Source organism: Bidens hawaiensis, unplaced genomic scaffold, assembly GCF_021521415.1.
Source record: "Bidens hawaiensis isolate Kalapana, Puna unplaced genomic scaffold, B.hawaiensis_p1.1 tig00011896_1, whole genome shotgun sequence".
Taxonomy (NCBI): Eukaryota; Viridiplantae; Streptophyta; class Magnoliopsida; order Asterales; family Asteraceae; genus Bidens; species Bidens hawaiensis.
The window spans coordinates 277,137-291,491 of record NW_027491952.1 but is presented as its reverse complement, the minus strand read 5'-3'; the positions used below and the strand labels follow the sequence as shown (position 1 = coordinate 291,491).

Below are 14,355 nucleotides of genomic sequence, written 5' to 3'. Positions count from 1 at the left end.
TTTTAAAATCAAACCAATCCATATCAACAGCCAAGTTGTTTACTAAAGCTTTGGGCCCCAAACCGTAGCAGTCTTTACTTGACAAATTGACAAATTGGGCATTCGTGACCAATGTGTTTCAACTTTAATGGGAATAAAGAATATATCGAAGATCCTATTAGTTTTATAGGTTTACAATTCCTTTTTATATTGGTATTGTATATTTTTCAAGTTTATCTTTTTCAAACATTATTTTTACTTGTAATCCCCGGTTAATCATTCTGAAAACAAGAAATGAAACCGATATCAGTTTCTTCACATAACGCCATTACTTCATCTAGATCATGAATGCGAGCAATGTGTGTTTTATCACCTACTTGAAGTACGATACCAGTATTAATAATCTTTACTTCTATATTATATTTCAAAGAAGTTCAAACCATGTACTAGATCAAGAGTTATTGTTTATTAGGAAATAATCATAAATATCATAAAACTACATAATAATATTTTAAAAGTAAACATGAGCTAGAAGGTAGAGTTCATTTCTCTTGTGCATGGTTACGCCAGGCACAACATCCAAGTCTATATCTTCTTTTCTCATGCCATTCGGCAAACCCCAATCAAACAAGTAAAGAAGATTAGCCAGTAAGAGCTCCACCATGAAAACCCCCATCAACAATGCTGGACAGATTCTACGACCAGCCCCGAAAGGAATCAACTCGAGATCATTATCCTTGAAGTCAATGTCACTATCTAAAAAGCGTTCCGAGAAGAAGTCCTCTGGATTCTGTCACACCCCGAAAATCTTAATTTAAACAGCGGAAGACTTTGACCAAGTCTTTCGGGTGGTGACAGACGCCGTTTCAGCCAATCACATTTAAGTATACATTTCAAACGAAGGTTGAACTTTATTTAATCATCAGAGTTATTACACATGTCATATTACACGATTTTTATTCAAATAATAAGTTCAACATAAAGTCAACATTTTTCATTCAAACACACGTCACCATTTTCCCGCTCTTTTCGCGAAGCTTCCATACTTCATTTATTTTCCTGAAAAGCATAATAAAATATCGATCAACACGATGTGTAGGTGAGTTTCCCTTTATATCAAAATAGTCTATATATATATATATATATATGAGTCGAAAACACAATCCATTTAATTAACAATCCCGATATCAATTCGTGTGTAATCGTCACTACACCCCGAATTATATCCAAAATATCCAGTGTATAATGGTCTACCGCCATTATATCACCAACCGTGTGTAATGATCTACCGTCATTACATCACAAAACAATAGGCATTTCATTTCTTAAACAAATTGAGCTGTTGTAGACGAGCAAAGAATACAACATTGCGTATGACATCTCAGTTGATAACTCGAAACATACCATACTCAAAATATACCCACTTTTAACCCAACGCGAATGGAAGTGGGGGGCGTCAACCCGATAGATCTACCCATATTTCTGTGCCCTTACTAATTCGGTTAACAGTTATTTAGCTAACTAGACCCATCCCGCATTATACACCAATTTGTAAAATAAAATGCTTTTATAAAACATCAACGAAATCAATATGTAATAAAGAATATGCTTTTCCCAAAACACAATTAAATATCGTTTTGAAAACATTTCCAGTTAAAAATCGAGGGGGTTCGATAGAGAAACTCACGGCTTGTAGCTTTTCGTTCCAGAATTTGCGTGTCCTATATTAGTACACGTTTTGTTAATAAAAACTTGATTTTAGTTTTTATACAAAACTCCTTTTTATTTTATAAGTCTTATTCTAGTATTCACATAAATACATAACTACATAAGCACATAACACATAAACAAGTACATATAGTTTGGTTTTCCCTTAACTATTATTTAATTAATTAAATTAATTAATTAATTAAACAATATAATAAATATTTTTAAGTTTCAGTTGCTGGAATTTTTAAGAAAATATTAATCTTCTATTTTTCACAAAACTTGTCGGTTTTATGCTTAAAATGTGTTATTTCGGTTTTTCGTTTTAAAATGTGACTTATAAGTTGTGGAAAACACTTGTTACATAGATATTAGTCAAGTTTTACAAGTTAACTTATGAAAATATATTATTTTCATTTTTGTTAATATTTTCTTAAAATAGCAACTTTTTAACATTTTCGTGTCGGTTTTCGCGACACGAACCGTTTAGGACTAAGTTTTATCATCTTGTCCTTTTCTCATGTATTAACTTATGTTATACATGAGTATTTTACCACTTTAGGGGCTGTTTTAAAAAGTCCCTAATAGCTATGTTGGTTTCGTTCGAAAACCGATTTTTCGACCGTTTAAGTTACCGACGGGTTAAATAACTTACACAAGTCTATACTAATCATCCTATGAACTAAACACACATATAATAACATATAATTTACCATAAATATCAGTTTTGACTATATATGTTCATAAGATACTTTAATCTAGTTTTTCGGTTCCTAGTTTGTATTTTAGATTACCTTAACAATGTTACTAGTTAAGCTTGTTATTTTTATATGAACAAATATCATATTAATACCTAAATGTCCAGGTTCAAATCATCATATCATATATGTATAAGTTCAAGTAGTTTATTAACCAATCAAATTATGAATTTCCTAAGAGTTTAACTAACAAAGTTTCCTATTATAGTAACTTTTAATTTTTGATAATTCTATCTAATTCAATCTTCCCACTTTGATTAAGTATAATTCTAAGTTTAATTTATTCAATTAGTTTAATAGGGTTTCATGCATCCTAAGTGTTCTATCCAATTTTGTTCTTTCAATTTATCATTCAACAAAGTTTCTACCTTTAGTAAGTGGTTGTCCATTTTAACCAATGTATTAGCTAATCCAAGTTTCTAATCATGCACCCAATCTTAGTTCAAATTTGTTATTAATCACATATTGATCATATTCATCACAAGTATTCACATCAAAATCAAAAATTCAACTTTTCTTAAATTAAAGTTTCCTTATTTAGTAACTTTACCAATATTTGGTTAATTTTCAAGTTTCAACTATTAATTCTAGCATATAACCTATCTTATTTTAAATTAAGTTATCCCATAACACTTTTTGATTCAACAATCCATCAAAACCTCTTAATTAATCCAAAACCAAAAATCCCCAAATTTATAATTATGAACATATTCTTATTTTGTTTTTTTCTATCAACAATCTTTAACAATCCAAGTCCATACTAACAAGTTAAAGAACAATAATCAATCCAAATCTATTCTAATATCAAATCCTAATATCAAGTTTATTTATAACAAACAATCAAGAGATTCAATAACACTTATAATCAAACTTAGCAAATCAATATATGATTCTTAAGATGAACATATGTATGTGTAAATGGGTTTGATCTTCCCCCTTACTATACATATATACATATGGTCCACACATACATACATCACCATCCATATTTTCAAACTTTCAAGCTTCAATCAACTCGAGAACAACTAATCTTATGCATCTCAATCTAGTAATCAACCTTAATTTAAAACTTACTTGTTGTTCTTGATGATTTGAAGATGAGATTGAATGTGTAGTGGATGCGTATGTGATGATTTTTCCCTCCTAATCTATTCTTAGCTTAATTGATCTTCTTTTGATCTTGATCTTACTTAAATATGAGTGTGTGTTTGTGATTTGAAATTTGAATGTGGGTGTGTGTGAATTGTGTGTGTGTGTGTATAAAGAGAAAGAATGAGATTGTGTGGTGAGTTGTTAAACAAGTGTGTGATGATGATTGATCCAACACATCAACCTCATGATTAGGAGTAATCATTAGGGATGTGAGGTGGTGGTTTGTGATTGGGAGAGAGAGAGGTGGAGGGGTGAGGTGTTGGGGTGAGGTGTCATGGGGATGGGAAAAATGTGGGTTTTTAAACAATAATCTTAAGTTTCTGTTTTAACGTCTAACGAATTTTAGCTGATCAAACGAATTCCGTTTCTAATAAATTTTGTCAGACTTTGAACGAAATTGGATTCTAAATAATACAAGTCTAAGAAACTAATTTTTGGAAATAGTTGACGTTGGGTCTTTACCGGGTCGTTCACCGGCACTTGGTTACTTATTTTGCAATTTTGGCGATTCGAGCCTTCTAAAATTAACAGCAGTTCTCCCACTTCCAGGATGAATTCTCCCGTTGCTACTTCAAAAAAAGAACCAGCAGGTTGGTGGATCATTACCCTGATGATATAAGATAATAAAAGGTTTCTCTCTTTTACATTGTCTCGACTACTTTAATATGCATTTTAATTTTTCGAGATCATTTGGCCCCTTTAAGGATTTATTTACTTTTTGACTCGTTACCCGAGGTGATTCCACGTCATGCTCGTTACGTGGCGATTTTTGCACTTTTTGTTGAATTTATAACGTTTAGATCACTAATAGAGGAGATTTTTCTCATAATGACGTAATTTTATTGCTAATCGAGATTATATTAGTCGCGATTTAAGCTAATTTTTAGCCGGGCGTCACAGATTCTCCCAAAATTCGGGATCTCTTCCTATAGCAAATGCATTCACATAAACTATGGTTTTCTGCTTGATTTTGTAGCCATGTAAAATAGCATCTTTAATCGTTTCTCGAGGGACTAGAAGAGGAGCCGGTGGGTATAACCTCAGGATCTCTTTTACCACTGCCTTCAAATAAATGAGTTTGGAAGATCCTCTTCATCTATTCTACCCTTCTTTCCAATCACATTTCTCACTTCTTCTTATGCTTTCTTCATTACATTGGGTTCTTTATTAACAATGTCATCGACCAAACCACGGATGCTGCACTAGTATATGTCCCGGCTACGAATACATTCTAAAGATAAAGCATGCAATTAATACCGCATGAAAATTATGAGAGAAAAAAAACCTAAACCATATGCTCAAATTTTATGAAGTAGGTTACATGTTATATCTTGGTAATGCAGAAGGTGATTTACTTTGGGCCTGTGGCTTTATTATTGATATAGTTTAACTAGATAAGGGGAAGTGGTCAGGGGCGTAGACAACTTTAAAGGAACGGGTTCAGTCGAACCCGTATAAAATTTTGTTTTAGTGTTATATATTAGTGTATTTTGACATCGAACCGTACAAATTTCAACATCAAACCCGTAGAAAACTCAAATCTAAGTGATAAACAATTGGTCGTCCATCATTCGAAATTTTTCGAACCCGAAAAAAAATATTTCTGGCATCACTAAAAGTGGTCTAATGCCCCTAGTCACACATGTCAAAAACACCCAAACGTTGGAGTGGGACGTTGCCAATTAATAAAAAAAACCTCATTTAATTGTTTCAATCATTCAATCAATAAAAGTCACCAATCTTTTTTTTTTAATTATTTAATTTAAAAAATATTTTAATTAAAACGAGTGAGTAAAACACTAAAACTATTGCAAACATAGTGGAAAAAACCCTTCATGAATCATGCCTGCATGGAAATGGAAGTGACGTGGTGGGGCTTTTTCATGCTATCGTGAATCCATTAAAAATGCACTATTGGTGAAACTTGCTTAATGATGTCGTGCAACGGAGATGTAACCTGATTTTCTTATACAAGGGTGATAAATAGTGCAACCTTTATGGGCCGTTTCATGTTAGGCATTCTGCATTCGTAGTGAAGCCACAACAAAGTAAAATAACGCTTCTCACGTTGTTGTCATGTAGGCGAAAATGTCTCACAAAAGAGGCATAATGGTGTCACCATTTATATAAAAATGTATTTTTTTCTTAAAGATTTTATATGTTATTTAGTCTTTAACAAAACGAAAGAAAATTATAAAAATGTATGCAAATTGCAGAAGTATATATATATATATATATATATATATATATATATATATATATATATATATATATATATATATATATATATATATATATATATATATATTTTGTCACAGCCCCCGACCTCTATACCCGGGATAGGAAGTCGTGAACATTGATTGGCGGTATTGGTGTTTATTAAATTATTTTGCAGCGGAAAATTTCATCAGAACCGTAGTTAGGAAAAATGATCAGAGTTATAAAAACACCATGATTATTATTATGAGAAACCGGGAATTTAATCCCTTTTGATACAAACATAAGTTTTATAGGGTTAAACCTTAATTTACAAAACACGTTTCTTTTATTCTCGTGACAAGCCACTTATTTAAGCTGGAAGCCCGCATACATCATTCCTTTGTCTCTGACAAGTCACCTGAAACATGTTTAAAATATTTGATCAGCAAGAAATACTAGTGAGTACATTCATTTGCAAATGACACATTTTACAGTTACAGCATTAAGATGTTTTTACACCTACCTGCTTACAAATTACCGAAAGGTACTTGTCACTCGACGTATCTATGACTGTGGTCATATTACTTATTGACTAACACTTGTCCAATAAGTAACGTGTAATAGCCCAGTAGGCAAGCCTTGTATACAAAACCCCACAATACCAGTAGTAACCATCCCGTAAGTCTACAAGGACTTAATCACTGTAATGTATTTAAATACTTTTAAAAATATATTTGAAAATATTTAGATCGTCTGCCATGAGTTTTATAGGTTTTGAAATCATCATGACAGTGTCGGAAAAACAGTTGTCTCACGCAAATGTGAGTGGTACAAAAACTCGAATGTCTCACCTTGCAAGTTTATAATTAAAGAACACCTCCTGGTATTAAGCACCTAGGATAAACACAATGTAGTATAACTAGATTAGTATAAAACCAATAACCATAACGATAATCACGAGAGTAGAAACTTTACACGATGGCACAATGTCATACCTTAACATCAGAGCTTTTGGATTCGTGTATATTTCTTTCGATCGGATAGGATATCGTTGCGATAACTCGGTATTATACTATGAATATATATCTTAATATATGTGTGTGCATTTAGAGAGAAAGAAAGATTTTTGAGCAAGAATGAACGTCCCGTCGCCAATCTATTTATAGCAAGTTTTGGACCCCATCGCGGCACGCGATGGCCATAAATAGAAAGGTGTCGCGTACCACAAAGAGACTTATAGAAATGTCGAGTCAGCCCTAGGCCTGCTACGTGGCAGGCTACGTGTCTCGTCTGCGTAACCTCCACGTCGCGGTACGCGATGGGTAACCCAAACCCGTCGCGGTACGCGATGGAAGGATTTTTTTTTATTTTATTTTTCTTAATTCCCAACAAAAATACTAAGGTGACCCTTAATGCGAAGTGCAAAGTGCGCCATCAAAGCGCCACATTGCGCCCATCGCACTTCGCCTGCGCCAGGGCGCGTGCGCGTTCGGGTGCTCAGCACCCTCCGCTAGGACCACTGGGTGTGATATGCCTTATAAGAACATTAACATAGAAATTTTCTTTCTTATAAAGTGCTTACTAGTTTTATCATCTAGCGATGTGGGAAAAGAAACTTACAAACCTATTTATACTAAGCTGGGAGCCTCTCCTTTTCTTTTCTCCACCAATGTGGGATGGAATTTTCCTTCTTTCATTTCCTTACTTTTTCCTTCTTTTGTTCCTTTATTTATTTTTATGGTTTGTTATATATATATGTATATAGCTCGTAATTACATAATTTAAAAAAAATATTTTTTAGAAAAAATCCCCCTATATAATAAAAGACAATCTCTTATGCCACCTGTCCCATTCTCCTTAAACATGCTGATGTGTCACTCATACATTCAATTTGCTGATGTGTCACGTTTTAAGCAAGGGACTCAAAAAACCGGTTCATCAATTCATCATCCGGTTCATTAATCCATTCGTTTTTTCAGAAACCCTAAAATATATCACAAACTTATCGCCTCTTCTTTTCTCTTCTCTGCCTCTTCTTATTTCTTCTCCATAAACCCGAACTCAAATCGTTGTTCATCGACGCTACTGCCGTATTTCTCTCCATCAAATTAACCTTAGCTTCTTGATTAACCTACAATTCATTTGCTTGACGAATGTTCCGCTGATTTCAAGGTACGACTCTTTCATCAAACTTTAGATCTGCTTAATTTTTTAAGTTTTTTTTAAATTTAATTAGTATCATAATTATTTTGATTTTGATTCTGTTATGACTTCCTTGTGTTTCACTTTTTTTATAGATTTGACAAATAATCAAAACTGAATTCTCATATAATGATTTCATCATATCCTAACTAAGTTGTACTCGACGAACACCTAATTTCATGATATGTATATTTTGTCAAACTTCAGATATGGTTCAATTGTTAAGTATTCTTGAAATTAATTAGTATCATTACTTTGATTATGTTATGACTTTCTTTTCTTTCACTTTTTGTATAGGTTTCACAAAAAAAAATGCGATGCTCATCTAATGAATCAATCAAACCCTAACTGAGTTGTGTTACGTTAGAGGCCATTATTTAAACGCGATCACCATCGAACGTTTGATATTGAAGTACCCTTATCATTCAAATATGTAAGTTAAAATTAAATTTTTATGTTTGAGATCTGAATAATTTTAACCAACAGTTAACTTGTAGTTGATGTTTATTAAAACCACATCCTTGATGTAGAAACATATATGATAAAACATTTTGATCTTTTATGGTTAATTGCAAAAATAATTACCAAGTATATTATGACATTTTCGTTTATAAAGCTAAAACTTTGATGGTTTTCTAGCCTAAAATAAAATTCATACCAATGTTGCTTACCTTTTATTATTTAGTAAATATTATTAAACTTAAAGCAAATATCAAAACTGATTCATACCCATGATCAAAAACTTAAAGGTCAGAATCTACACGAGATCTCAAGTCGAAAGCTTACTCGAAGTCACGAAGAAAGATTATTTGCAAGCTGCAATCGCGATCTCAACTTCAAACAAAATGGTTGCGGTTCTAAAACTATTGGATTGGTATGCCTGATTTTGCTAAAGATATAGAGTCATCACTAAATTGGGTATGCCTTCAATTACCACATAATATTTCTTAATTTTTGTTTTCAACATTAACTGTGAAGAGTTACTCATTAGTTTAGTCGTTAATTTATTCTTAATTTATGTGCTTATTTTTTTAAAATTTCATTCTTGATCTCCACATATTATGAAAAAATAAAGCCCAGGATTTCACTTTGCAATTATAAAACAAAAATTGTTTTTCTTTGTCCGGTTTTTAAAGGTTTGGTTCAGTTTTCCAGTTTTTGGTACATGAAATACCGAAATCGAACCGATAACTCGGCTGTTTAAACGATTTGGTTTAAGTCAATTTTCACAATGACTTTGGTTTGGTTTAAGTTTTTTTTCAGTCTTTTAATTAATTTAATAAACATAAATCAATAACAAAAACTAGGTTTTTTTCAGTTTGTAAAGGTTTGGTTCGGTTTTTCAGTTTCTGGTACATGAAAATCCGAAACTGAACCGAAAACTCGGTTGTTTGAAAAACCATAAACTATCTGTTAGGGTTTGACTGAACCGAAAACTCGGTTGTTTGAACAAATAACTCGGTTGTTTAAACGATTTGATTTAAGTCAATTTTCACAATGACTTTGGTTTGGTTTAAGTTTTTTTTTCAGTCTTTTAATTAATTTAATAAACATAAATCAATAACAAAAACTTGGTTTTTTTTCCGTTTGTAAAGGTTTGGTTCGGTTTTCCAGTTTTTGGTACATGAAAATCCGAAACTGAACCGAAAACTCGGTTGTTTGAAAAACCATAAACTATCTGTTAGGATTTGACTGAACCGAAAACTCGGTTGTTTGAACCGATAACTCAGTTGTTTAAACGATTTGGTTTAAGTCAATTTTCACAATGACTTTGGTTTGGTTTAAGGTTTTTTTTTCAGTCTTTTAATTAATTTAATAACATAAATCAATAACAAAAACTTGGTTTTTTTCCGTTTGTAAAGGTTTGGTTCGGTTTTCCAGTTTTTGGTACATGAAAATCCGAAACTGAACCGAAAACTCGGTTGTTTGAAAAACCATAAACTATCTGTTATTCAATAACAATAAAAAAAGATTTATGTCTTTATATATTTTAATTTCAGGAACTCTAGCTTTAATCACGAGACGTTTCGAGTTGACCCATAACGCAATGTTATGTATTTTCATGCCCATATGGCTTCTCCTCTTACTTGGGATGTTGATCGTTGGTTCCCTTGCTCAAGTAATTGTCTTTATATGTTTATACAAATTTTGGTTTTGGGTTACTAAAACGTTCGGTTTTCAATTTTCACAACGAATTTGGCTTGGTTTAAGTTTTTTTCAGTTTCAGTTATTCCGCGTTTTCAGTCTTTTAATAAATTTATAAAATAAAACTCAATGTCAAAAAATGTTGTTTTTTTTATTTTTAAAGGTTTGGTTAAGTTCAATTTAAAGGTATGACTTTTTTACATACATATCCATGTTTTCAAGACCTTACACAAAAAAAGTATAAAACTTTACCCTAAAAACTTCAAACTTTATATATATATATATATATATATATATACTGGTTTCTTAAATAGCTTTACAATTTATATACATTTCTCAATCAATCTGCTTTTTTGTTTTGTTACACAATATATAATTAAGAAATTTATATTTAAATTATTGTTTGTTTAGACGTCTATTTATATTCTTTCTTTGTTGTAATAGTTTATAAACAACTTTGAATCTTTATTCCATCTCCAGATTTATAAAATAAGTGTTTGTTTAAAAAAAATATATCAATTTTGCTTTCTTTCTTAAAGTTTCTTTTAGACACAAATTTGAAATTCAACATTAACATTCATCTCTTTTGTGTTTGCATAAATCTGAATCTGAGTTTGAATTCACCATATATATAAAACCTCAAATGAGACAACATAAATTATAGTTTTTGAGGTTTCTAACTTCAATAAATTTTAATTTTTGGGCAACTATTTACGTAGACATGCATATGTCTACTATTCAAACCTTTTATAGACTTTACACCAAATAAGTAAAAAAGTTAATACCCTAAAAACTTCACACATTCTTCATGTATGCAGTCATCCTTCAAATAACTTCAATTCATTTTTCAAAATCTGCTTTTCTGTTTTGTTACAATCAATGAGGTTTTAACTTTATATAGAGGGGGTCTGCTTTTCTCTTTTGTATATCCTGAAATTCAAATATAATTTCTTAATGTTGTGAAAATTCATGAAAGCAGGCGTGTTAGAGGATGGTGATTAATGCAACTTTCAATACGACTGCAATGAAGTATCTAGGTTGGTTTCGAAAGTTCTTCATTGAAGGAAATTAGACAACTGATGTATAAATGAATGTGGAAAAGAAAAGTTTGTTTTGCTTATCGTCAAGACAAGTTTGAATGGTTTGTTTTTACGGGTTTATGTATTCAGTTGAAACATCTTTTGACATTGTTGTGTTGAATGTTCATAATATGGTTTTAACACTTATATGTTAATGTGTTTATTGTTTTAGCTTTTGATTAGAAAATCACTATTTCTTAATGTAGCTCTTATCAATGTTATTTTTGCTTTTCTTAATGAATTTGATTCCAACTTTGAAAAATCTTCTTATTAGTGACTTCATTTGTGATTTACTTTTTTATCTTAACATAAATCCTTATTAAAGTATAATATCAAATTTAATGTATTATATTTTATTTTTACATTTTCTTTTTTTACCCGTGTATCACACGGGCATTTAACCTAGTATAGGCATAAATGAAGTATATTTTTTATTTTACTTTTAGTTTAGTAAAGTATCGTTATATTAAAAAGGAGTTTTGTCAATTGAATATAATTTTGAGGTTGGGTCTCTCACCCATAATGGTTTTCCTCCTGGGGTGAAATGAAATGTTCGGGTGGGTCAATAATGACTATTAAAAAATTAAATAGAAAAAAGAGAAAAAATTGGTCGGTTCAAAATGATTTTTTTTAATTATTCTGATATGTTGTTTTAATCATTTTAACCGGACGTAATAATACAAATACTCATATATAATCAGTCAATAGAGAGGAGATATGGATTACCATTAGCAAGGCTTTTATGTGCTCGTGAGTAAGGTTGAAGAGTTTGTCTTGCATAAGGCGTAGCAAAATGTCAATAACATCCTCCTCTTCCTCATGTGACTTAAGGTTTTGACCATTAAGGTGTTCATAAATGAGTTGTTGGTAAAACAAATCAAAATCTTGGAAGCATTTTTCTAGCCGATCCATCTTGCCCGTGAACCTATCAACCAAACTTACAAAAGGCAGGCCAGGCTAAATATCCAAAGCATAGTTATCCACTATAATCTGCTGAATTTCACCAACTAGCCAAATAACCTTCTTTCTTTCATGTTCATCTTGGTACCTCTTTCCAAAACCGAATCTCATCATGATAGTACTTGTCACACTCTTGGCAAATTCGCTCAAGTTTATTATGTTATTAGACGAAAGTGCTAGCCCATGTATCGTACTCATGGAACGTGAGACTTCATCTTCACGAATATACCTAGAAGATTGAACCCTTTTTGGGCTTAACAGATGAGTTGTAAAAATCCTTCTCATCTCTTTCCACTTCTCATCATACGAGGAAAAGATACATCTATTCCCCCGTACGAAAACTTTTGGTCGCCAAGTAATCTTGGCCTACTACAAAAGATAAGATCTTGGGTTTTCAAGACTTCTTTTGCTACACTTGCTGATGAAATAGCGATAGCTTGGACGAATCCAAAACGAAGAGATATGATTGGGCCATAGGTTTTTGATAGCTGCCATAGGGAAGTATGGATGCTTGATGGATTTATTTGGTGCAAGTTTCCAATGAAGGGTAGTCCAGGAGGACCTGGTGGATTGAATTTTGATTTGTTTTTAATGATTTTGGGGAAAAGAAAGAATATAGATAGGAGGAGAGACTGATGACCGTCATTTGAGTCGATCAAAAACCTAATTATTCTAAATAGTTAGAGCAAGTAGGGTATCGTATCACAAGGAGTATGTGGTCAATGCAATTCGTATACAGATTTAATATTATGAAGTAACTAGCGTTTAGTGCTGATCACACAAGTAGTTTAAGTAAATTTAGAGAACTAAGCAACGAACAAGTAAACGAGTTGTAAGCAGTTAACAAAGCAAATCACACCCGGGAATTCAAGTAAGCAACCAACAGTTATCTCATGCAACCTAACAGATTAATTATTAACGATTAACTGAAAACTGATCAATCAGACAAAACTTAGACATCAACAATTACTTTACACACGACACTGGTTATCAAACAGTCCTTGCCAGTGTGACTCAGTTAAGGGCAATTGTATGTTTTATCGTATTCAATCTAACCAAACAGTTATATGATTAATTATCTAGCAACTGGTAACAGATCGTTCAGACCAACGTAAACCTAAACCGACCGAACACACATAAATACTAAACATCAATAATCACATATCAATCATCAAAAATTATACACAAGTGTTCTTAATCACATGAGAAAAACTGTAAAGATTACTGATATAATGCTAAATGTTTATGTTTCCCGTGTATATTATATTTTAATTGTTTTTTGTTCATTTTTAGTCAAGATTTGTATACTACTAACGTTTTTGTGTGTCGTAGGTTCCGGGATTTGATCGTGATTAAAAAGGGCGAAAAATGAGCCAAAACGGAGATCCGGAACGCGTCAGAAGGTGCTAGAACAGAGAACCGGTCAGACCAGACCGGCCCCCTTGATGGAGCACGCCGTGCCGTGCGGAGGGGTTCCTTATATCCCATCACGCGGCGCCTAGGGGTTGTTGATGAGTTTTTAATTCGTTTTTGCTTAATGTTGGGCCTTGTTTTGGGTATTTAAACACCTTTAACTTAAACCTGACAATAACCTGAAAGCCACCAGCTGAATTGGAGAGTTCTTGGAGCTATCTTACGAGTCTTGTGGTGATTTTGAAGGCAAGAGGACAGCTGGTGAAGAGCTACACGGGTTTTATCATCCTTGATTCTTCGTTCCTTAGATTTTCACCATGTTTTCTTATTTACTTGTTTTGTTTGATTTAGACTTTATTATGCTAGGCTAAATCCCATAAACTACCTAGGTCGTGATGAACCTTAGTTCGGTTTGATATTTGTTTGGATTTCGTTTCGTTATGGATTTTATGTTCTAAGTAGACGGTTGAGTTTGATTTGATTGATGCATATGATTGCTTGGTTTTGTTTACTTGGATTTATTGTTTCACATTGCTCTTGTTGATTGTTTTATAGGATAGGGTTTTGTTAGGTCATTTACTGTGTGTTCTTGACTAGTTTGTGATTCACATCGATTAAAATCATAGAAACAATAAAATCAATTAAACAGATAAAAGTGAGCTGCTAGTCTAAAAAGCTGTAAGGTGATAGGCTATTGATAGATCTTTGCTTGTCGGGATTACTAGATTTTGTTCTTCGTAAGGAGTCCGTCTAGATTTGAT

The 14,355-nt window shown here is 32.2% G+C and overlaps 1 protein-coding gene and 1 pseudogene across 2 annotated transcripts in view; one reads left to right on the top strand and one right to left on the bottom strand.

Annotated features, from left to right (window-relative positions):
* LOC143539479 (large ribosomal subunit protein eL8y-like) overlaps positions 1–14,355 on the top strand; it is a 243,587-nt gene that overhangs the window by 188,570 nt on the left and 40,662 nt on the right. The window lies entirely within an intron of this gene.
* Positions 491–12,807, bottom strand: LOC143539432 (6,7,8-trihydroxycoumarin synthase pseudogene; annotated as a pseudogene). The gene is made up of 3 exons (XR_013136439.1): positions 11,948–12,807; positions 4,502–4,827; positions 491–771 (listed from the first exon to the last, which is right to left on the bottom strand). The product of XR_013136439.1 is annotated as a 6,7,8-trihydroxycoumarin synthase pseudogene (transcript).